The sequence below is a fragment of the Leptonychotes weddellii genome, chromosome 4 (assembly GCF_054177405.1).
Source record: "Leptonychotes weddellii isolate Sample4059 chromosome 4, ASM5417740v2, whole genome shotgun sequence".
Lineage (NCBI taxonomy): Eukaryota > Metazoa > Chordata > Mammalia > Carnivora > Phocidae > Leptonychotes > Leptonychotes weddellii.
In genome coordinates this window covers 62,049,330-62,075,982 of record NC_138372.1, presented here as the reverse complement: position 1 = coordinate 62,075,982, position 26,653 = coordinate 62,049,330, and the positions used below count along the sequence as shown (strand labels likewise).

Sequence of the window (26,653 nt, the reverse complement as noted above, 5' to 3'; positions counted from 1 at the left end):
CCAAGATTAGGTTTGTTGACTTGAGAACAAAGAACCATAGGATGATACTAGCCCATGTGGCTATACTCTTAGTTACAGAGCTCAGGTATTGTGGTAATAGATGAAAAAGAAAATATAGTTCAAAAGAAAGACGGAAAGAAGACTGATATTTACTAATCACCTATTATTTCTCATGCACATGTAATTTTAATGTAGCCACTACCTGGTATCAAACCTGTATTTGTACATCCTCCCCTGCCCAAACAAAAACAAATCAATTATATTTTACTATGCTATACTGTGACTTTTGCAAGTACCTTCTCTTTCATGTTGGAGGTACTGAGCTGTGCTTGCTATGTGCACGCTCTGGTGTTTTGTTCCTTGGAGAAGGGAATATATGCTGTATTGTTTAGCTGCCAGCAATATGTAATATCAGTGCTGAATATTGTCCTTTCAAAAACATATGATAGATTCTCTATTAAGTCATTTTTTCCTAGCTTCTATCTTTCACATATTCTAGAACAGTTTTTCAATGTAGGAAATATTGAGAGTTTTTCCAAAACAATAAAACAGAAAAAATTTTGTCCAATTTACTCACTACAAATTTATATAATATGTGCGTGTATCCATAAATTGCCCATCTTGAATTGATTTTTTTGGTGTGTGTGTGTTGAGGAAAGAAAATTGTTATATTTATCAGTTTATCTTGGTCAGTAAATTTATTTTTAAATAATAAGTACACTAAAAACCAAGAAGAAGTGGTTTCCTTTAAAAAGTTCCCAAAGTTCCAAGTGCTTTGAATTTTTTGAGCTCTCAACCAGTACCATCTGTTGATTAAGTAACTGACTTTTGGACATCCTCATGAAGGGGCTGGGGTGGGGGAATTTCCCTTGAATTCTAGGAAGTGTACTTTGGACATGATGTTTACTTCCTTTTATGTCACAATTTTTCTTGATAAATGTAAATATTTATTTTTAACATGGTTGTTAAGACTTAGGCAATATTCTGTTTCAATTCCTGTGTCAAATACTGGGTGGAGTAGAAGGGTCAATTTATGGATTGATATGCTCACAGATTAAATATTGAATTTGCAAAAAGTGAACTTAATATTATTTTAATACTTTAAAATGTACTTTGGAACATAAGAGGAGTTTTTGAAAAATAAAAATTGAAAAGCCATCCCCTGTAACATAAAGTATATTAAAAGTCATATCGATAGTTTATCATCAATATTTTTGGAAATTGGTACTTGTTTATCAATTGCATCCTGTACTTGTGTTGAAACCCTTTGTCAACTTTATTTAATTCTCATAGGAACCCCATGAAGTATGCCTCATTGCCTGATTTTGCATATTTACAACCCCGAAAAGTTTACAAAAACTTGTCATGTCAGTAAGCAAGCAAACAGCAAAGCAGGGACTGAAACCCAGACCTGTCAGATTCTAAGGCCCATGGGTGGCACAGGGCAGTTTTCAAATTGTGCCAATTGTTAGCTATTCTGGAGGCAAAGTAGGACTTGTTCATATACTTGTGTTTCTTAAGACAATTTCAGTTAAAAGCTGCTCTAGATAACAGATGATATCCTAATTTCTAAAATATTTAAATAAATCAGAATGTCAATTCTCTCTGATTCTCTCTGATCATAATATTCCTCCAACCCCAATCGCACTCCCATTTTCCACAACCAAACATCCAAGTTCTATATTGGCCAAGGGTTTGTTCACTTACTCATTCAACAAATACTCTCATTATATACCAGGCATTTTTCTAGGCCCTGAGGAAAAAAAATGAAGTCACTATGGTTGTAAAGTTTATATTGGATAGGAGAGAGAAAATAAACATACATGTACATATATACAAACATAATTACAAGTAAGCTCAAATAGCAATAAATGCAGAGAAGAAGAATAAAATGGGGTCAGGACTAGAACATAAGAATAACTGACTTTTATTGAAAATATATTACAAGTGTCAGACACTGGTCTAGGCACTTTACATAGATGAATTATTTAATTCTTACAAGATTCTATGTGGTAGGTTTGGTATCTGTGGTAGATTGAAGACGTTGGGAAATTATTAACTACTTCTGAAATTGAGAGGTAGGGTTTAACTTCTCTCCCTTTGAGTCTGAGCTGGCCTTAGTGACTTGCTTGATGAATAAATGGGGCAGAAGAGACAATAGGCTAGGTATGGACTTCTGCCTGTTCCTTTGGAACCTTGAGCTGCCATGTGAGAAGAAGTCAGACTGAGGCTTCCATGCTGTGAGAAAGCCCAAGCCACATAAAGAGGTGAGGTGTAAAGTGAGCCTCAAGTGAGCTGCCAGCCCACAGTGGGAATGAAGTATATTGGATGGCCAGCCCCCTCAAGCCTACTATCCAGTGGGTATCCGACCCCACCAGAATGACCAACCCCAAATGAGAACCACCCAATGGAGCATAGTCATTCACAGAAAAGTGAAAGATAATAATAAATCGCTGGTTTAAACCTACTTGGTCTAAACCGAGTTTTGGGATGTTTTGTTATGCAGCAATGAATAATTGGAATGATTATGATCTTCCTTTTATAAAGAAGAAAACCTAAGGAAAGAAAGGCTGACTAATCTGCTTGCCGAATGGTATAATCGGGATTCAAACCCAGTCAGGCTGACCCCCAAGCTCCATTTTACATTCTATCCTATAAGCCTCACCCCTAGAGTGAAATCAGCATTCTCAGCATGTCCCTGTCTAAAGTCAGCAGTTAACATCTAGTTTACATTTCATTTTCTCCATTGAATCACAATGGTTAAAACTCAAGGCACATTGCCATTGGAATATGATTGCTCAGCTGGGGTGCTTTTCAAAGAGACCTTGTGGTGTCCTTGACCCGGAAGTATTATGTGGTCCAAGACCTTTTGTGGATTGGAATCTTAAGAAAAATAAGGAGAATATGGAGGAGATTGACCTGTGCTAATCTATAATCCTTTCATTGTGTTGTAAAATTATGAGAATTATTCAAGTGAAGTAGGAAATCGCATGGCATTTTGATTAAAGAAAAGGAGCATGAAGTAATTTTGTTAAAATAAAAGGCAAATAATTGTCACCAAATCAGATTTCTTGGCATACAAATATGTTACAGCCCTTGTCTAATCCACAGAACTGATATTTGGATGGGAAAGGAGTAACCGGATGTCTGTAGCATGATAGCATTCACCCGCAAGTGGCTGAGCCAGATGGTCCTTCCTCAGCAAGGAAGGACAGATAAAAGTACAATGTTTCCAAGCAAGCCCTCAGCGCATATTTCCAAAGACGTTTTTCCTTAGAGTATTTACAGTTTAGTTTAGCTGTTTCCATTCTGAAGACTTTGTATACACAACAATGGAACAGCTTATGATAGCTCAAAGGAAAGAACTTTATAGATGCTGCACATTTACCCCCTCAAGTCTTCCAGGGGAAACTCCTGGTACTCTTGAAACTTTCCTGTCAGACTATTACACAATCCAGTGCCTTTTCCAAGCAGGAAATATGATGTTCCAAAGACAACTTGACCTCCTGTTTGAAAATGGTGGTGGGGGGGAGTGTGTGAGGTGGGGAGACAAAACAGGCATAGTCTAAGTATACTTAATTCATAGACCCACTCACAAATACAAACAAGTTAATTTTGTTAAGAACGCAAGATAACATTTCACTTAAGACAAAATCCCAATCATTTATTCTCCTCTGGAGTACTTCTTATGCATCCTTGAGTTTTTAAAAGTTCAAGTGTTGCATAAAAAATCAACATAATTACAGAAAGCAGCCCTTAAACAAGAATATCCTGTTTTGTTTCCTGCATACTCACTGGGGTGGCTCATCTGAATCCTTGACAACATCCAACTCCAAGAAGAAAACGTCAAGACTGCTTGCTGATCTTGGTTTTTACATAGAGCTCCTCAGCAGTAGGGCTATTAGCCCCAATGTGTAAGCCGACAATCGCCCTATTGTTTACTTTCCAGTCAGAAAAGCGATGCTGCTTTTCTTCACTGTGTATAGTCTCTATAATCCTAACAGTCATGTTCACTCAGCAGTAAGTCCGAATATATGTTTCCCAGAGGAGTTTCAAATATATGAGATAGATTAGCATCTCTGTGGCTTGATGCAATCTGTGACAGATTCGACAGTAATAAACATTTGAAAGTGTGGTCAGTACTAAATTATTTGCCGAAGAACAATTTTATTCCTGAGGTGGAAAAAAAATTAGCAATAACTTTTGGGTAGTAAATACATTGGCTGAGGGATAATACAACACCCTGAACCTCTTGCCCTCTCGGCATTTCATTCTGTGTAAAGGGAGGAAAAAAGCCCAATTGTGTGCTGATGAATTAGAAAACTTCATGTACATTCAAGAAATACACATGCCACTACAAATTAACCATTAGCAGAGCAAGGTATTCATCCTTTCTGTCAGATTCTGTGGGAAGTATGCCTTATTAGCATGGAAGCCCAAAGAAGTAATATATCAGTCCATGTTCACTTATCCTACAAAAAAAAAAAAAAAAAAAAGGAACAGGCAATCACAGTTCTGGAAAAATAAATACCGTGGATCTTTCCACCCCCGTTTCAATCCTAAAATTGAAAATCACTAAATGAAATCCTACTTCCTCTCAGCTTCCAGTTTGTGGCGGGGTTTACAATGGAACGCGGTTTTGCATTTTAAATCAGTTCCATCATAACCCTGAAAGTGATCACAGGGCTGCTAATTCTCTGCCTCCTGTTTCCACCACCACCAGCCCCCCCCCTTTTGCAACTTTGAATTTGAATGGGACCAGAAGATTCTCTGGGGGTCATGTTTGTGGCCCTTGAGAAGCAGCCTCTCTACTGCTTTCAGCTGATTTCCTGGCATGTTTCGTGGGGATTTGTGGTGAGTGGCAGCTCTGGAATCACTTTTCATTCTGTCAGGTTGTGGTTAGGCTTAGTGGGGTTTCTTTGTTATACTGGCCACTACTAGTCAATTCCCTTGAAAATATCTGGTTTTCTCTTTTCCCCTTGAAGAAAAAAGAAAAAAGAAAAAAAAAAAAAAAAAAAGCAGTTCCAGACTCTCCACCTTACCCCCAAAACACAAACACAAAACAAACATAGATATCCCTTGGAAATCCTGGGGGGTAGACAGAGAAGAAGGAGAGGCCCAGATGTTCTCAACATCCCAATTTAATTTTGATGTCAGTCTATAAAAGATCTTGGGAGGGCCCCATTTCCCGTACCTGTTCTGGTGACATGCTGTTTTATTAAAGAATCAGGGATAAATTTTACTACCACTTTTTCATGTTAAAAACAAACTAAAATAAACCAAACACACAAAATGTGCATTTTTGAAGCTCAGTGTTTTCATTCTCTTTCAGAATAAACCTGGAAAATAAGAAGTAAGTATGAACATTAGTAAAATAAAGCAAACATGAAGGAGCCCGTTAAGATGGAGTTTTCCATGGGCACGGTGTGGGGGCGGGGAGGGATTTGGCACTTTTAGTACATGTCGTCTTAAGCCAGAGCTTAACAGAGTTTTGTATTTCATGAATTAGTTTGGGGGGGAAGGAAAGAAAAAGAGAACAACATAAGGTTGCCAACATTTTATATTGCCAAGTTAGGCTACTTAAGGGAAAAAAAAACAAAACACAACTAACATTGAAATCTTACATCATTTCTTTAAAGAAAGGACATGTTAACATCAGCGGGGGGTGGGAGGAAGGAAGAAAGCCGTAATCTTAGAATACAAGACAGCTTTTACAAGAATGAGGAGTTGGCAACTTGTACACCAACATACCACAAAGGCCTTCAGAAACAGCCAGTTCTTGAAACACGCCAAGCCCCTTTCCACCTTCTTGTCTTTGCACCAGCCGTCCCACTGACTGGAAATCTATTCCCTGGGACTTTGGCAGAGCTCTCCACTCAAATCCAACCACAAGAGGCAGGGCTTCTCTAAACACACTGTTTAAAGCCCCACTCCCCAGACCCGGAGCCAGCAAACCCTCCTCCCCGCTTCCATTCCTCTCATTCCATTCCTCTCCAGTTCCTTACTTTGCTTTCATCTTGGCCTAGTATTTGTGACTACCTGGCTAGTAAGTGTTTGCTCCTCATCTGTGTCTCCCGTTAACAACATAAAATACACAAGGCCGGGGGCTTCAGATAATTTGTTCTCCCCTTTTTCTCCACTAGCCAAAACATGGCTGGCACCTGTGAAGCACTCCGTACTTATCTGTTCCGTTTATAGATGTGTATCATTTCATGGTCCTTATTTTCCTCGTATTAGGAAAGACATCCACAGGGCCTGCCCGGGTCGGTGTACGGAAACCATTGTTTTAAGAAAAGGATCGAAGAGTCCTTTAGGCAAAGATGAGGGTGCCCCCGAAGGAAGGAGACATTTGACGTATGCGTTCTTTAACAGCAACTGATTTTGCACAGCAGGTGTGAGATTTGTGCTTCTGAGGACTGGCAACACACTGATGGTAGGCCGAAAACGTGTCCCACTACTGATTTAGAGACAAGGAATACTCTTTGAGCATATTTAGGCTGTATTTTCACCCTCTTCCTCCCTCCCCAAATAACTGAATTATGTAGTCAAGGCATGGCTCCTTAGGGCCTCTTGGATGGTGTATGCAATTATTTTTTAAACGACAATGTTTACCAACAACAAGAGAATATGAGGGTGCAAATATCTATTGGATTAAAAAAAAAAGTAAATAGCACATTTAGCTATTGTCTCTCACAGTTATTCACGGTGAAGTAGTAGAACCAGGAAGTCAGGTTCATAGACAGGCCTTACTACAAAGAACAGCGGGGCGTTGTAGAAAAAGTTGCCTTTGGAATGCATTATGGAGAGTTCCCAAATGTAGGTAGTAGGTGTCAAAAGTGTATTTTCCAAGTTTTCGTGCCATCCTGGGTAGGTGACTCTGACTTTTTTTTTCTCTAAAAATATCACTTATGGGCATGTGGGGCCCATTTTGGCATAGATTTTCTTCCCCTGAAAAATAAAGAATGAGCCCAAAATGTACTTAATGCAAGCTTTGCACACATTTTTTTTTTTCTTTTTAATTTGGGTACAATATCTGCTCTTGGTGCCACACTTCTGAGTAGCAGTAACAGGTCGTAACATGATGGTGTACAAATAAGTGAGATCTGGCAATTGGTGAAGAAAATGAGAGTTTAGTGTGTACATTTGTGTTGTGTATATATGTGATAGGGTTAACATATGTCGGTTATTATAATAATGATGATGGGATTCATGGAAAGTGTAAAAGCGTTGATCTTTGAAGTTCCTTTCATTCTCTCTCTCTGTCTTTCTGTCTTTCTCTCTGGGTCTCTCTTTCTTTTATGCTACAGAATGGAATAGAGTGGGGGATTTAGAAAGCCTCTGCTGATTAATCCATCATATTCTGACAACTGAATTCCCAGAAACAGAGTATCAGACTTTCACATAAAGTGTCGTTTTGACTGGAATCTTTGAAGTTCAAGGCTCTGAAGTCCTCAGAGGAAGACTGCCCCATAGTGGGGCCTCCAATAATGGTAGCTTCTAGTGTTGTTATTAATTACCCCCAGTAAAAAGGCAAGGATTTCAGTGTCTGATGAGCCAATTCCACCATCTCAATACCGCCTCAGCTGCTATGTCAGAGAATGTTCTGGAAGAAGCAAAGACTGATGACAGTAGGACTTTTACACTGAAGGGTAAGAATAAAAACATTAAATGGTTTAAAAAAAAAAATCAGAAAAGTGTGATTTGGGGCCATCACCTAGCCAATGAACTTATTTTAGGATTGTATATCTCAAAGATTAAAAATAAAACCGAAGCTTAACTTCACTGATATTTGAAATGAACATGTGCATTTACTTTTCAAAACTGCCCCAGCACAAGGATAGAGGCAGTTATTTTTGGTAAAAGTGGACTGTGGACAGAGGAGCTGGTGAAAATGCTCTTAAGTATTCACGTAGGACAAAAACCTTCCTGGCACTGAGAAGTCTCAATTGGTTTTTCAGCTGCACTGTGGTTTATTGTGTGCTTTAAATCAACTCTAAGACTGCACTACGTACCATTGTGTCTGTTAGAAAATCATTATGGGGCAATTAAAAGCAATGCTGTTTCACAGATGAACATTTTGCTCTGTGTCTGACTGCTGCGCAGTCCCTTCGTGCCCCTCGTGATCCTCTATATTTGTGATGGTCAAGAGATACAGCTGTCAGGAAAACACTCAACAGATGGCGGTTGTGGGGTGATGCTTCATTCCTTTTTGGATGCCCTCTGACACCCAAGCTCGGGATTTCCATAAGTGCTGGTGAGCAACTGACTCCTTTTACGCAACATGCGTTTGGAATGTTCAGTGACGAAAGTCATCCTCCTCCAAAAATGAGACGAAATTGAGGCGTCCTTATAAAATGAAATGTGCACTATTGTACTCAAATGTATTGTCCTTGGAAACTTTGTGACCAGCACGAAAAAGAGCAAGTAACTAGATAGAGAGCCTGATACATTGGGTAGATGGATAGATCGCTTTCCTTTCAGGAGGAGAGTGAGGCAAGATCAATCAGTTCTTTCATTTTTATAAAGCTCTTTAAAGATTGGCTTTATATTTTTTAGAAAGAGCAATTTAACCTTGGCTTCAGTAATGACATGACTTGTTGAATGACTTAATCTCTGATGAAATTAGTCTAAGTGGTTTAAGAATTAATTAAGTGGTTTCTTTTTACATTTCAGGTGGCATTTTACCATGAAATACTTAAGCTTCTATCTTTGTTATTTATACAGCACATGGATATGTAGAACATTATTATGGGGACAGGAGAATAGGAGGAAGTTGATTGACAAAGATTGGAAACACTGCACTCAATGATTCTTGTAGTGTGCTAGATCATTCAGTATTCAGAATCCGAGTTACAGATTCCGTTATAAATTATGACCGACTCATGTTTCTTCCTCTCAGGGACACAAACTCTTACAGGTTCTAGAGCCTCATTTCTGTCCATGAACATTCTGGGTTGTCTGGATGTATATATTTTAACACAGTGATAAGACAGCATTGAATAATTGGTATACACCCTGCTTCTGTGCTCCAGACAATGTCCTGGGCATGCCTGCCTGACCCTCAATCCCCCTCCAATGCTACTAAATAATATTTGACTATCTTCAGTTTGACCTGAATGTGAGTGTAGGCCAATAAAATCTTAAAAGCAGCAAACATGAGGATAACCGTGTCCCAGGGGATTAAGTTTAATTTTGTGAAAATTGTTGTCTTTTCTTTTTTGTGTTAGCAAAATCATATCCAACAGTTCATGGAGATTTATATTTCTTCTAAAACATGACACTGTGACATTAGTGACATTTTCTGTTTGTCTATTTATGTCCCAAAAGAGCTAACCACATGCCATATATGTTTTCTGTTATATATTTTTGCAAGTTGGTCTCGCTGGTTGGTCTCTGAAAGATTTCCAGTGGATAATACATGTGGAATGAGAAGCTATAAAAAGGAGTCTTTTTACTAAATGCCTAGCAGAGCAGGGAATGAGCAGAAGCGGCAGGAAACATGGTGAATTGTACAGTAAAGTTTTGAAACACATTGTATGTGTTTTGGAACAAAACCAACATTTCACTTATTCTAAGAGGTTAATATGTGCCAGGTATCATGATAACTACTTATTTTATTTTACTATTTTATTCTCACACATATGTGAGTTTGGCATTATTATTGCCACGGTACTAATGAGCAAATGGTGGCAAATAGCTGATAAATATTTTCCTAAGGTCACACAATAAGATGATCTTCCAAGTCCTCAGAGTTTGTTACAAGAGTATAATTGCTTTTCACTAAAGAAAATAATGCATTGTGCGTATAAGATATTCCATGATATTCTTACTGGATGTACATGCCATTCAACAGAACAATGAAGAGACAGATTTGTTTTTATGATAAAATACATCTTTATAACTTTTAAAATAATACAATTCCTATAAAAAGGAAGTTTGATGGATATAAAAATGTGTGTTCTTTCATCTTTTTATCATTTTTTTTTAAATGTGTGTTCTTTTAAACTTTCAGGTATTTTTAGAATAAGTAGGGCATTTGTGAAAAATTTTTTCCTCAAAATTTCATTTGTTTATAACCGATACAGAAATAATTTTATGACATTTTTTAATAGAAATGAAAAGAAAATTCGTCCTTTCATCTGTTGAGTGAAATGAGTCTGTAAGTATAACTACTCAGAACACTTTAGAGACCCTCTTTCTACCGTCTATAGAAAGTAATATGTTTCCAGCAGAGACACGTGTGGGAATGACATGACAGGATACATTTTCAGAAAAAGCATATCATAAAAATGATTGGTAGACTGTGTATTCAGGGGAGGTTAAAAGCATATGTAGTTGAGATGCTCCGTGGTTACCTCCAGTATCTTGCCACGACGCTGGTAGCTAGTATGACCCCATCATGACAGCTCCAACACTTGGGTGGAGAAGACAAACCCACGGTGGGGCAAAGCACCAGGAAAGCCCGTGCGGCATGAAGAAAAAGGAAGTCCGTTGTCTTAGGACACCGCTTACAGTCTTGAGTGTACTTACTACTATAAAGCTGCGCCATGCAGGGAGTGGAATATTACAGCTATAATTGCCATTTGAGATGATTCTGCTGCCTAATTCAAGTAGATGAGAAGGGTCTAATTTTTCTAACATCCTGCAACCTTACTTTATGGCATCTGTTATTGTACAGTTTTAGTTTTGAATAAGTGTGAGCTGTATCTCTGGTTATGATGTTCACATCCCCATAAGTAAAAAGAGGATCAATAGTAAAAGGAAACCAGCAAATTGCAGGCTTTGCAGTAAATCTGAGGTATTAGGTGGACATAATTTAAACAGTTGTTTTTCTTTTCCTGAAGAATAAACATGTAATAGAAGGAAAAAAATGAGGCTCTAAAGGGATTATGCATTCCTAAATATTTTATAGCTGTGTTAAATGCAATGCTGTGCCTTAGTTCCCCTGCTGAATATTTGCTGATGATCATTTACTCACCAACTGAAAACCCAAAAGATGCTATTTCAGGTTTTGTGTGCGGTTTCAGCCTTGGCCCTTCTGTCAGTGTTTCGCTGCATGATTGTAAAGAGCAACTCTTTGCATGTGAGAACAGACGCTGGTGATTTAAGCAGGGAACACACCACAGTGCGTTTACTCAGCTGATATGTAATGATTTAGCATTTAATGCAGTTCATCTTCCATAACCCTGAGTTCAAACAGAAGCAGCTGCTATTAGGGATGCGATAATACTGAACTTCCCACCAACAACCTGGGAGAGCTTCTTTTGTAGTTTTAGCTACTGGACCCATCTGGCCTTTCCACCAAGCACGACCACTGAAGGAGAGAAATCATTTACTTCCCAAGTCAATGGAGTCCAGGACAGAATGTATAATTATGCCACATAAAGATTCTTAAATCAAAGCTCCTTGTGTTAACATCACTGCAGTGTTGGAGGACAAAACAAGGCACCTTATCTCATAAACAGAAGAACACTGAGAAAACATATGGAAAATCATGCTGAGTTGAAGTCATTTTAAAGAATAGAGGTGTCTCCTGTTTCAAACCTAGAAGATGAACTCATCTTCGTATAGTTTTGACTTGCTTTTAATAGTGTGGAAGGTTTTGGTAAGGTATTTGAAAAGGCTTCTTTCCTCCGATTTTAGGAGGTATCTAGGTAAATATCGAGATATAGATATTTAGATAGGTGGATGGATTGTTCATAGAAGACAGATAGACAAAATACTTAACAACAACAAAGAACCTTTCACAAAAACTAAAGTATAAGAGATAGACATCTAATGAGATTGAAGTCTTTTGGAGGAAGGATGATATCCAATACACTGATGAGAATTATGGTATTGTTTTCAAAGAGAGTGCTTTAAATACATTTTTCCTATCCAAACATTATCTAATTTAATAATCTGTTTTCACTTTGGCATTACTGGAAAGTGATTAAAAAGCAGATTATAGGCTAGGTTGCCTCTCTCTCTCTTTTTTCTTTGTTTTTCTTTCCTTGTCCGTATATAATTCTAATATCTGTAAATGAGGATTTACAAGAAAAGAAAAGGATTATGAACTTTCATTACAATCACAGGCCTACTGATAACAACCATTGCCTAGTTATGACTGTATCTACTTTCTCCACTGCTTAGGGTAGGCGAAGAATATTTTCCTTTTCCAATAACATATTCCTAGAAGACTGTGAAGGCAAGTAGACCTTCACTGTGAGATGTTTTCACTGTGAGACACATACTTTAGTGGTGTCATCTTTGATGCGGTTAGATGGACTAAAACTACCAGATGGACCCTCTCTACCTCTTGGCAGCATTTTTCATTCATAAAGTGAGAGTCAGGCCTCTCTTCAAGGGATTTTCCTGTTTAAAGATTTTTTTTTTTTAAAGGCTTTGCCCATGGTTCAAAAAAACATTTGTATTTACCTCTATGCATCATTTGAAAATACTGTCCTAGAGATACTCATGCGTTTTCCAAAGTTTGATGATGCTTAGTATTTTAGATTCGTCATTCAGCAAGTAATAGATAATAGATAATTTGCATAGAATTTAAAATTATGCAATTATGACATTTAAAATGATAAAGAAGACTTTCTGTATGAGGTTGCTGAAAAGGAAACAGTCCAAAAAAGTGTAAATGTGCTCTACCTTACATTTTATCATTGTAAAGGGGTTGATCAAAAGTTTCTTTGTCCACTTTTGAGCCTGAGTTCCACTGTCTGGTGTGGCCCTGGCCCACAGTGCACAGGATTCCTGCATTCTCAGCCTCAGCATTATTTGTGGAGAAAACATTTCAATTGTTTATTATTTGTAGGTCCTAACAGAATCCCATGTGGGGAAATGGATACATTAGTGTAGGGAATTGGGCCAAAATTATTATGATTTCATTTAAAAAGGAATGATCAAAGTATACATTCGATTTTAACTTGGAACTGTTTAGATAAGTTGCCACAAATTGGAAAACAGGTATAAATGGATCAACTTCAACAAGTTAGAAAGTTTGATTTGGAATCCTATCCAAATTCATTTTTTCAGCTTGAAAACAGACAGGTATTTTATGAGATTTTTATTTCCCTATTTGCTCAATTCCAAGATTTATAGGAGTTCTAATTGGAACCATGGCAGAAATGCCACCACAAAAACAGTGGGAGGGGGGGGTTTCTCCACAAAATTTTATTGTAATTGTTTCCAGGCCCAAGGGCATATTATCATGTGGAAATATATATTTTAAAACGGCATTTCAAGTTTATGTAGTCTTTTAAATTTTCAAAATAAAAATCCATTTTTTGTTTGTTTTTAGAGGGGAAGATGTTATGGTTCATTTTATTTTTTTTTATTTATTTATTTTTAAAGATTTTATTTATTTATTTGAGAGAGAGAGAATGAGAGACAGAGAGCACGAGAGGGAAGAGGGTCAGAGGGAGAAGCAGACCCCCCGCCGAGCAGGGAGCCCGATGCGGGACTCGATCCCGGGACTCCAGGATCATGACCTGAGCCGAAGGCAGTCGCCTAACCAACTGAGCCACCCAGGCGCCCAAGGTTCATTTTATTTTGATAAGCCCTAACATACTTGTTGGATAGCCAGGTGTCAGACACCATGTTTTCACAAATAGCTAGAATGGATTTCAGTCTTTAGTGAGCTGGATTATTCAGGTGAATGTTCTTAGAGCACTTAAAGAAACTGAACATTTCAAAATTGTCTGTTACTATGAGCTGTTTCCAAGTGAGCCTCTTAGAACAAGTTTTTTAAAAAAGGGAGGAAAAAAATAAAAGTAAACGTGTATTGTTATGCAAAGAACATGTCTAGATGGTGCCACGTTTGACCGGAGGTTGCCGTTAGGCTAATATCAACTGAAATCTCCTAATGCAGCTTAGGGATTACTGACTTATCTAAAAAAAAAAAAAAAAAAAAAAAAATTGCAAGAAAGACAAACAAAAAAGCAGACTCTTAACTACAGAGAAAAAAGTGATGGTTACCAGAGGGCAGGTGGCTGGCGGGGTGGGGAATGTGTGAAAAAGGTGAAGGGGATTAAGGGTACACTTACTGTGATGAGCACTGAGTAATGGATAGAATTGTTGAATCACTATATTGTGCACCTGAAACTAATATAACACTGTATGTTAATTAAACTTGAATTTAAAAAAACCTTGAATTTAAAAAAAATAAAAAGTCACCAGATCACACAATGACAACATCCAAATTAGAAAAGGTTAGAAATATATCAGGTTTTCTTAACGAAATGACCTATCAACCTTAGTAGCAAGAAAACCATGTCTGGAACTCAAATTATGAAATAATAAGCCAACGTTTCTAAGGGAGGATGATAGACCCTAATACAAGAAGTAGAGGCTGGTCACAAATTTTCTGTCTACTCTGACCTTAAATAATGTCCTTCTGTTCACAACTCATGACATGATGCCATATTACTGAAGGACGTATAGAGAAAAATAATTCATGCGAAGAGTTTGAAGTAAGGCATTATTGACATAAGAAGGAAAATAGCTCTTACTTCTCTTACTCTCTTCTAAGGGCCTAGGCAAGATTCATATTAGGACCCAATGGGATATTTTGAGGGAAAATTACAAAAGAAATCATTAAAAAACTACTCAGTGGAAACTTCTGAAAATTATTTTGTAAAATGATAGTCAAAGTTAATGACCACAAATCCATCATTTCCCTCATAATGAATTATCAATTTAGAATCGAATGATGGCAATTAAAGTATTTTCTTATCAAAATGTGAGTTTTTTTTTAAATTACATTTAATACTCCTCATTAATCCCCATCCCTTTTAGAGGTACAAAAAATACTATAGTAGTCCTCGTGGGTCACAACAGATTCTTCTGTAATTATAGAACACAATTCAGGAACATTTAAATTGTATTTTATAGGGAAAATATAATGAGGAAATAAGAGAAGATACATGTTGTACCTAGAATAAAGCATGGCACGAAAAGAAAAAAAAATCTTTAATTCTTAAAACAGTGATTCTTAATGCATGTTCTAAAGACTACTTGCCTGAGAATTACCTGGGCTACTTGTGAGAAATGCCACAGATTTCTGGGCTCTGTGCCAGATCTACTGAGCCTGATTCCAGAGGAATGAAATTCAGAACCTGTTTTACTACCTACGTAGTCACAGATGCTTCCTAGTTACGGACAACTTTCAGAATCACTCTTGTAAAGGCACGTCTTTAGCCTGTATGATCACTCAGGATCACTGGCCAAATCAAAGTAAACTGGTGGGATTAGGTGAACTCTGAAACATGTGGAATAAAGAGAAACTGATTGTTTTCTGTTGCATCCTTGAATTTTGGTAGGTTATCTTGCACATGGTAGACACTCAACCAATGTATGTGAAGTGAATGGATAAATGGAATTTTATCCATTGAATACAAAACAGATATGTTAGAATAGAAGATCACCATTAGAAATGTTTAAAGGAAACTGATTATTTTATCTACTACAAGTATATAGTAATATTTGGAATATAGAAGATGAATAAATAAATTACAGAGGAGGTAATCAGTGAGGGGTGAGGGGACAAACTGAAATATAATTAGAAACTCTTTAGAAAGTTCCTGCTAACATAAGAGATAGAGCTGTTGAATTTACTAGCTATTAATTTCTTTTAACTCTTAATATTCTTAATCAGGAAGGCTGTTTAGGGTAGCACAGTGCAGTTTATATATTTAGGGATAAATTTATTACACTTAAAAAAATCAAGAACATGAATGTTCTTACCCTTACATAGTTGCTGCAAGTAAGATTACTTCCATTTTAGCAATGAGAAAAATGAGAAACTCACTTTTATATGTTTCTTCATTTACTTATTCATTCAGCAAATACTTACTGATTGACTATTGACTATTCTGCGCGTAGTTAAGTATGTTCCCTGGCCATGAAAAGCTCATAGCCCAAAGTATTGAGAGGAATGGCTAAATCACTTGACAGAGGGATAAGGGCAAATATAGGTCTTTAAACATGTTGTGTCATATTTTGTGGATGATTAGCAGTGTATCAGGGGCTGCACTTTTCTTTCTTAAACCTCTGCGATGAGTCTGCTCAGAGACCACATGATTTGATAGGTAAATACATACTTGAAGGTGAAAACCAAGGACTAGCTGCAGGAACACTGTCTCCGTTGGTATTTCTGGGCTAGCCCAGAAGGAAACATTCCCCTTTTTTTTTTATCACAGATGGTTACCCACTGAAGTCGGATGCTCTGAGTTGGGTCATACTCATTGGGAGTATTTGTGAGCAACGGGCATTAGCATGTACATCTAGTTCTGTCTTTGTTGACGTGAGCTGGCAGAGGCTTAATAAACATGAACTCAAGTGTCTAGAGACCATCATTAAGAGTTGCAGGGATATTTCCCCTTCCTCTTATCATATCTTTGTTAAGGACACCTCCTTCCCCACTATTGTTCAACTGGGTGTGTCTACATCCTGCTTCTTTTGTAATATCTGCTTAACCTCTTTGATGGTTGTGTCTACTTAATAAATGGACCAACCCCTAACTGCTGAGGCCACCACTGCATAATTTTAACAAAGAGATTATGTAAACACACACACACCGGTGGCACTTAATTAAGAAGGTGACGGTTAGATGAAGGTATTTGGCAATAATTGAAATCAGTATCTCATTAAAAATTCTTCTGTGATACTACTAATTTGTTTGCAATAGCCTTGTAATTGCAGCATATTAAACAAAGACGGATGTGGGCTGCCCTACATGTAAAAAGTATCTGTCTTGTGTTTTCTGGCCAGCACAATTGTAATTTCTACTGCCGGTACAGCTGAAATAAGGAATAAGGAGAGAAAGCTACATCCTGTGCCTTCGGCTAACAAGCTTCTAAGGTACGTGTGCCTTTTCTGAAGGGTGCTCTTCCTTTACACAATGTTTGTTGTCAGTTGGTAACATTGTGTAGTCTAGGAGAAATCCCAGAGATGCAGGTGCCTTATGAATACCCAGATGGGAAATGGAAGATGATCAGACTTCCTCCTAGACCCTATGAGTCACAGGAATGACAAAAGATTTTCCTTTGAAACATGGAGAGAGAGCAACTGAATTTAAAATGTCTTGTATACAAATGACGATAATGCCTTGCATAAGCCTCTTTCTTAAAGACACAAAACCTGTTTTCTAGAGCTTTTCCCATCACCAATATACAGCCAGAGTCTGTGAGGAGACTCGGCAGCTGTTTAACAGTGCCAGAAACACTTACGAACTTCCACAATGTTTCCTTCAAGCCAAATAATATCCTCCAAAGAGCACACTTCGAACGCATTCACCACTGACTCAGAGGGAAGAGTGCCACCTATTGAACCATGGCCTCAGTATTCACAGCACCTGATGGGTCCTTCCCAGGCTCCCTTGCACTGACCCACTGGCACATCCGGTTTCCCTCAGACAGCTGGCTGTAATAATGCTCTGAGGTGGTCCCAAGTTCACGTGTAAGTGTGCTCATATCATGCTCTATAATTTGAGGAAAACACATGAATTTTAATCAGTTTTTACAACAACCAGACCTCTCTTCTCATTTGCTAGAATGGAAAAAATTCACTTTTATTACCTTAAAGATGCCAAACAGTGCCATTTTATTACTGTGGGAAGCTGGAAGCCATTTCCGAACTCTTTTGGCAAGGGTGCTATGTAGAGCATCCAATTCAGTTCTTTAAGTGTCTTCTGAGAACCACCATACAAACTGTGATTTGCTGTCTTCAGGAGTTAAAGGGACTCTTTCTACCCTAAAACTGAAGAAAGAAAGGTGAAGTGTGTTTAAGAAGCATCCCATGAGACTTGGCAAGAATATGAGTCAGCACAGAGCAGGCCAGACATAAAGAATGTTTTGATAACCCACAAACATTGTCCAACTTGTAATTTTTAATTTGGTTTAAAAGATTATGTTGGTAGCCTTCAAAAATTGTGAGGACTTTTGTGTATGAGTCCATCTGTCTTCAGGCCGCTTGGACAAACTTCTTACACTGTGGTTCTGATTTCTTGCTGTTTGCATCCTACATAGGTTTTGGAACACATCTACTGCAAATATATAGTGTCATAGTTAAAAATACATATATATATAAAATATATATGCAAATATATATATATATAAACACACACACACAGACTTACACACACACACACTCCCATTCTGTGGCAGTGCCTAAATTTTATAAACTAATATTTGGCTAAAACAAGAATGGAGATTTTGCATATTTTCTAATTTACATAACCAGAAGATGGCAAGACTCCAGTTACCCCACTTGCCATTCAGTAGCAACCAACAACAATTTGAATTTATGTGTTCTTTAGCTGACTCAAATCTCTAATAGTTTAATATTATGTAAGCTGCAAACTGCTATTGCTCTTAATTAAAATAAACTCTCACACATGTATATTTTGCCCCCAGTGTTATCTTATTTGGAGACTTTGACCGGCTAGTTTGTGTAGTCATAAACACTAGGTCATTGAGGGCAAAAACATAGTGAGAGAGAAACAAGATATTTAGCCACTAGTCAGAAAATACATCACACTTTAGTGCCTGACAAAGGGTAGGCTCTCTATCAAAATCTGAAGAAATAGCTGAAGGGATAAATTATACCACTGTGGAAAAATAGTCTATCAGATCAAAAATGAAAAGCTGTTTGATGGTGTAAAAGGAAATCCAGCAAACTCTTTTTCTTGACTAAAATCAGGGAACTGTTGACTTCAAGTGAAAGGCCAATCTTTCCTTGCCTTTGTATTTTTTTTTTTTAAAGATTTTATTTATTTATTTGAGACAGAGAGAATGAGAGAGAGAGAGCACAAGAGAGGGGGGAGGGTCAGAGGCAGAAGCAGGCTCCCTGCCGAGGAGGGAGCCCGATGCGGGACTCGATCCAGGGACTCCAGGATCATGTCCTGAGCCGAAGGCAGTCGCTTAACCAACTGAGCCACCCAGGCGCCCGCCTTTGTATTTTTAAGCTTTGACTAGTAATTGTCCAATGCAACTCTCAAAGCAGTGGATAATGTATCTCTGTTCTAAACAACCCCAAATCCTTCGTGGAGAAATTTTTCTCTTGTAATTGTATTCTAAACAGAGAATTATATTCATAAATGGTAACATAAAGGCAACTGATGGTAGCTTGCAATTTCTGTGGGGTTTTTTTTTGGTGAAATTAATGTTTTCTTACAATGTTGAGATTATTAATGAGGAAAACATTGTTTTTTCCTTGCTCTGACAGGTTGGTAAATATAATCTGCCATTTGAAATGGCAGATTATAACAGACAAGCAGAGAAAATTTCTAGGAACAAATTTACCACACCAACTTGCTGAATCATAATTAATGACTACTAAAAGGAAACACTAGAAGAAAGAGCGGTATTCAAAGGTCAAGTAGCAAAATGGATTTTTTTAAAGATATATGTCCAAGAAGCTCTGTTCATTTAAGGTCTGGCACATACATTGGACTGATCCATGTATTTCCTGCATATATATGTCAGTTATTCTTTTATATTTCCACCCATACATCCATCTCTCATCCATCTTTCATCCAGTCATCTCTCTATTCCAACAAAGTATTTACACATCATATTATTTTTTCATTCATTCATTCATCAACCCAACCTGTTTTGGGCACCTTCTACATGACAAGCACCACTAGTTTTGGGCGCCTTCTACATGACAAGCACTACTACAAGATGTAAAAGACGGGGTGCCTTCCCTCAAGATGCTTAGAGTCCGGTTGGAGAAAAAGTTAAGTGTATCAATACTGCACAGTGTGACAGATGCTTTTAGGGCACTACTCTGGGAGGACAGAGTGGCTTGTAAGTCACGCTGATGGCTCCGGGAAGGCGAAGGTTAAAGCTGGATTTTAAAAGATAAGTAAGAAGAATGAGGTAGATAGTGAAGAGAAAAGGTAATTCTAGACAAAAGCCATGCGTATGTAAAACATGTTCTTAATAATTGGTATTCATTTATATTTGCAACATAATCATTTAATGAAACACCACTCCTTTATGTACAATGTGATATAATGATTCGATTAACAATCGAGCAATAGAGATGGTGGTTATTTATACTGTCTCTGGAACCAGACATCCTTGGTCTAATCCTGGCTCTTACCCTTTCCACTGATAACCTGGGGGAAATTACTCCACGTCTCTTTGACTCAAATGCTCTTTCTTCAAACTGGGAATAATAATATTATATCCCGTATAGTGAGTATTAAATTAACTTATACAAGAAAAACACCCATATCTGTCATGAAATAATCTCTCAGTATATGTTAGTTAGGATAATATTTTTCCTTTGTTAAAATTATCGTATTGATAAGAATAGTGCTGATAATGACAATAGTTTTTTTTTTTTAACCTTTTGAAGTTACGTCTGAAAGCTTTCATGAGCTGAGATTTACTACATTCAGAACTCCAAAGAGATTTTGCCTTTTTCTAAAACATAAAACTGCTTGCAGCAAGATGGAGAAGGCACTGGAGCTTCGTTTCAATGCCCTGAGTTCAAATATTGTCTCTGCTGCCTTCTAGGGTCTTGGGCAAGTTGCTTAATGCCTGTGTTGCATTTTCTCATCATACAAGGAGATGCTAAAGACACCAAGATCTCCCCAGGGGGCGTCAGGGAGGACTGAACAGGATAATATGTGTAAGTGTGGCTAGCATCACCCAGAGATTTCTTTCAGCCTCCCCAAGCCCCTTTAAAACGCTTAGAAAAATACATAATGGCTAATCTAAGGATTGTGAAAAATATCTTTCCCAAAATACTTTCTATAGTTTGAGAGATCACTTATAAATATTCTCATCTGCATTCGCTAACTCTGGAAAACACTCTTGAGCGTTATTGCTGACTTTGATAGGCCGCCCTGGCAGCTTTGTCAGAACTTGCTCTGGTTGCTGCTATTCATAGAGTGCCCTTGGATAATGGGATAGGTTGGATTCGAATTACTCCTCCAGTCATTTCGGAAGCAGTAATAATGGCAACTAAAATGGTCATCTGGAGAATGAACTGAGCATGGACATCTTCTAACAAAACCTCTCTCTCTCTCTTTTTTTGTCCTTAGAATAACCCCAAAACAGATAAGATAGTGCTATTTGAATAAATAAGCATTAAACATGCTAATATAAAATGACTTTCCTGTAGATGGATAATATATGCTTTAGAAGACCACTAATCCCAGGTAGAATACAAATACAAAATAGCTTTTTTTCCAAAACCTAAACCACAGGAAAACAGATACTGCACTAGATCTTTCTTGGAATCATTTTTAGTTGCCAATATTGTTTTTAAGGCTGAGAACCCACCCTACCCAAGCGGTATATACAGACTAGCTTTAAATAAATTCGGCCTATCATCATGTTGCTAATACTGTTAAAATCTTTGGTCTCTCAAGTATCTTTTCTACTTTTCTCCCCGCATCCCTATTACTTAATACTGTCACATCTAAGGCCAGGGCTCCTTAGTCTGCCTGAAGGAATACAGAAGTACTAGGCTGGTATAGCTTCTATTTTATTAAATTTTTTTTCTGGCCTGCAACCTGATTTCTTCTGGGTCTGACCTAATTCCTTTGATGCCTGGGGCTTGGAGGCCTGTGCTAATCTGCATCAGGGATGTGTGGAGAAAAGAGAGACAACTGAAAGAAAAGGAAGCAAAGAAAAGAATGGCACCTGGGCAAGAGGACTCTTCAAAATCAAAATAAGCATTTTGAAAGCAGCACATTTCTGTTCTACCCCATTCTTTAAAGAGGAACCTACATTTAATGCATGGCCTCACATACACATTTCCCCCTTCTTTCTGATTCTTTAAACCCTGTTATGACCAGGACAAAGTAGGCAGTGTCAGAATGCTAATTGTTAGCATCGTACAATGAATTCCGGGGTAAGAAAAATACTTGTTTATGAAAAAGAAGTCATGTTCTAGAAGTCCTATTGAAAGAAAATGTTTGCGCTGACGTAGATGGAGAGATTGTGCGATAGTCTAAGCTTTGTTCCTAAGCTCCGGAACGTGCTGATATTGAGAGCTCTTTAGACCTGTCCACTAACTTATTGCTCCTCTGGGTCTGTTCCCAGTTTCTCCTTCCCTCTGGGAAGCAGTTCTTTTTCCTGCTTAGATAAGCAGTCGACATCTTGTGGTCATTAATATCCCAAAAGCAGGGGGGAAAGGGGGAGATTTTCAATGTGTCTCTGCTCACTTGATTTTGGATTACTATGAATCTTGGAGAAGTGGGAAGGTGAAATTTATCCTTCTTTGGTAACAAATCACAATTTTTTTTCTTTGAGATGCAAAGAAGTTGTGATTCTGTTTGCATGGATTTATCAAAAAAGTGTGTGTGGGGGGGGTTGTGTCCATTTGTGATTTGATTAGTTACCATTCGCAAAGCCATTAGTACACCTGCTCCCACCAAAAGAGATGTACTTTATCTAAAGCAGAAAAATGATCAATGACAGTAATTGTTTTTAATACAGTAGCATGCCTTCGTTCAGGGATATTTTCACTTCACAGATGTTTAAAGTCACTTGGCACTCAGCTTTCAAACTTGTTATTCATTTGGCATCCAACTTCATGTCTCATAGCCATGTGACTATCTAATGTGTCATAAATAGAAACAATCCTCTGAATTTCAGAGCTATACCCTTGGCCTCACCTGGCTGCCTAACCTATGCAGCTTAAGTGTTTCAGGATATATTGGCAGATTCAAAAGCCTTATTTTGGTGTATTTTTTAAAACCATGTATTCATCAGAGATTTAGAGCTGCTAATCAACATAAATCTGTATACTTTTTGTGTTTCCTCTCCAGGGTAATGGGTATCTTCTTTATAGTCTCCTTTTATTTGCACTTGCATCTCAGTAGTGAGCTCACCAGTGAGTCGAATGACCCTACCCAGGTGCTTAGGAGGAAAGAAAAAGAAAAGGAGTTTGGAATGCAGATAGCTCACAACTTGGAAAACTAACATAGCCATAGTCGATAATGAATAGAATATTTGAGTATCAATTTAAGCCATTAGGAATGATCACCTGTGTGTGTGTATTCATGTGTGTGTGTGTGCACGCACGCTCGTATGCACATTACTGCTATATTTTAACATAAGCCCATGGAATCAGCATTTTTCACACTGATGAAAAATTTTTGCAGTTAAATCTGAACACTGTTCCTAACTGAGCTGGAAATGCCATTTCAAAACAGTGTTTGTCACATTATTTCCTATTTCATTCAAAGAAATAGAAAGTCATAGAATGGTACAAGGTATTGCTACGTTAGTTCATTGGCCCCCTCCGACATAAACTAATGAACATCCGAGAGCAGAAAATCCAACTATAATTCAGGACTCCAAACCATGCAATATAGTTTTTCTTTGGCAGAGCTATCTAAAACAATCTCATATTTAGTGGTTTATATTCTCCAATTTTGAAATATATTGTAGTTTGAACGTTGGGCAGATGAAAGATTAATTTGCCTTTGTAAAATTGCACACCCTTGGGGGTGGTTGTATTTTATGCATAGGTGAACAAGAATTTTTTTAGCAGCAAGTCTACGGAGCTGACATTTTTAATGCTTTCTACTTTTTTTTTTTTTTTTTAAAGCACAGGCGTAAGCATATGAACAGCAGATTCCCATTTTAAAGTGCTTGTTGAACTCATCTTTTGGTCAAATGTCATAATTTATGCAGGTCATAAACCAACGTTAGGTGTAAGCTTTGTATGTATATACATACATATGCTTCCCTCAGACACAAAATTTTTATTATCAAGTATAGTAAAGGGATGATCTATTTCTACTTTTACTAGTACACAGGACCCATTTCATAAAGGACGCTACCCATTGTGCTGAAATAACAAATCATTAAAAAGTGAGCACCATCATCATATAGTGTGCCTAGGACAGATTGCCTATTTTCTTGCTATATTTTTGCAAAAATGAAGAATTATAATGGGTATCAATTTTATAAGGTTTCTGATGACCAATGTGTGATGCTGAGTCCCTCAAACAAGCTACATTGGATGCTTATCATAATAATTGGAGCAATTATAAACACAATAGATGCATGTTGCCCCAAATGAGATCTGAACGCCTGATAAAAGGAAAACTGGGCCTCTTCCTTTTTCCTGTGCATGTCTTGTGTAACTGCCTCATTGTCTATAACTAATAGATAAAAAAGCAAAGAGGTGATTCTGTAATCCAATATACAATGAAATAGAAACCCAATTGCTTGCATTTCTACTTGCTATGCTAACCCTTTCCTCGGATGATCTTGGCAGCTTTACCTTCCTCTAATTTTGCTAACATCTCACAGATATAAAAGTCCGCACCCCCAACCCTCTGGCTCCTTCCCCTCCCTTCTTTTCCCCCTCCCGCTGTTTCATTACATTTTCTTATGTGCATACCATCAAGTCCTCTTGGACACATAATAAGATTTGTGCCAGACTATGTTTCTTGGCTTTAATGGTTAGTTAGCTTTCCAGAATACACATGCTGCTTTATACATGCTTTTATTACTGACATCATGAGAATGCGTCTCTCCGATGTTTACAATTGGGTGTTCACCCTTAAATAAAAGCAATGAGATCAGGTTGTTTAAGAGAATCTTTGAAAAGCAGAATAAAAACAGCTGTTATCTGCTTGAACCATTTCATTTTCTTTCATGATCTGAATGATAATGATGTGTAGCAGTGGGCAGTCCCTAGCTCTCATTAGACACCACACATCAGAGCCTCTTTCAGGTTGGAATTCGGTCTCTGTCCCGGAGTTCCAACAGGATCGTTTCAACCTCACTTCTAACAGGTGTTGGTGTTTGCGGGAGGGGGTGACGGGCGGATAAAACACCTCTGCTTGTTCCCCACTGACCTCTGGATTCAGGAGGCTGGTTTTCATTGGCAATGTGGGTTTGAAAGTCAAGCCAGGTCCTTGCTGAAATCTCTCTCACCAGGAACAGATTACAAATATTTCCACATGTCAAACAAATGAACAATAGGGTGGTCCTTATTAATCAAAGCTCTCCTAAACCAAGTACAGATGGTAGCAATGAACTTCTCGTCCATGAAGATTTCTGGAAACGGGAGGAAATCTATCTCGCAGGAACACATATTTCTTCAAGTAACACCAGACAAGGAGTAAGGAGCTTAAACCAAATGTAACCAAAACCAAAACACGACAAAACATAATAATAAATAAATACACTTCTAAAAATCCCAGCGTTCCCAATGATCTAAACCGGAAGGTTGATTGAGCTTATTTCCATTCAACACGCCCTCATCACAAGCTGTTTCTGAAGATTCTGCGGCATTTGCCTAGAGACTGACAAGCTTAAATTGGTTTTAACCTCTGGAGTCCCCTTTCATATTGCAGATGTTGCTGATTGGGGCGCAGAGTTCTGCTTTCCCCCAAAGCCAGTGATTTTCAGGCTCTGGTGGCATCTACCATGGAGAGCATAACTCCTCTCAGACAACAATGTCGTTTGTTATTTTTAATTAACAGAAAAATATCAATAGGAATAGTTGAAATTGCATTGTAGTCAAAACTTGAGAGTGAGGAGAGTCAGAAAAACAATTCTATTTAAAGAAGAGCCCAGAGACTGGACCCATGGCTGCGCCTCACTGACCTGAGCCATATTACTGGAGCCTCTCGGGTAGCAGAAAACTGGGTTGGGGAATCTCCTGGGAAAAAAGACTCCTTGGGACTTTTCTGCATGACAGGTGTTACTATTTAGGAAGAGTATATTTCAGATGTTTTAGCAAAATCAGTTCCACTTCTCTACTCAAGATTGGTGCTATTATTGTCTGGTGCAGTCCTTCAAGGTGAGGGATCAGAAGATGCTAAGATGTCACTCAGTTCACGCCTTATCTCAAAACAGTGTTAAACCTAAATTGTACTTGAAAGGTGAAAATTCTATTGTGAAGCCCTTAACACAGAGGGTCTGTGATTTCCACTGATAAAAAAATTCCATGATATGAGAACTACCAGAGGCCATTTCTCTCACTAGCCTAAATCTTTTATACTGCTGCTAAGAGTGTACTTCCTCTTGGTCTGTTCTCAGTAAAAGAGAGCAATATTCAAAATTGTTTAATGCGTGGGTAAAGATTTTTTTAAGTCTCATCTCAAACTTTTTCAACATAATTACAGTAGAGATGGAACATTTTTCTACTAATAGATTAAATATGTGTCTGAAACCTCAGATTAATTATAATCTTTTTCAAGAGGACTAAAATTTTATAACTTTTCATGAGGAGATAACATTTTATTAGATTTTAAAAGGAAATGAAATAAAAGTATTATATAAGAACAATTCCCTTACATGCCATAATCATGATTCCACAATGACTTTTTTTTTTTTTGCAGAGGGGAGGAGGTGGCTCAACTGATTTTTAACATATTGGAAAGTTGCAAAAAGCCTTATGAAAATAGTCTCTATTACTATTTTGAGGATGTGATATATTTTGTTTAAGGTATGAAATAGTATATTTCAATATTCCAAATAGTTCCCTGAATGTGTGGAAGTAGACTTAAGTCCAGGTTTTGTCCTTTCTTGAATAGATCATCCAATTCTAAGTTCACAGAGAATAATTGGCAGATGCCAAAGGAAGACTTCATTCTTCTAATTTTCTTGTGGTGTTGAGTAAGTGATAATATCTCAATGAAATTTAATTTCGAGCATGCTTTCAGCCACACCCACCC

At 37.7% G+C, this 26,653-nt stretch overlaps 1 long non-coding RNA gene across 1 annotated transcript in view; it reads right to left on the bottom strand.

The window, feature by feature from the left end:
* LOC145721298 (uncharacterized) overlaps window positions 1-26,653 on the bottom strand; it is a 294,764-nt gene that overhangs the window by 177,292 nt on the left and 90,819 nt on the right. Inside the window, exon 2 of the long non-coding RNA XR_014144926.1 lies at window positions 17,568-17,748. This is a non-coding gene — a long non-coding RNA (uncharacterized LOC145721298). The remainder of the gene's footprint in view (window positions 1-17,567; window positions 17,749-26,653) is intronic.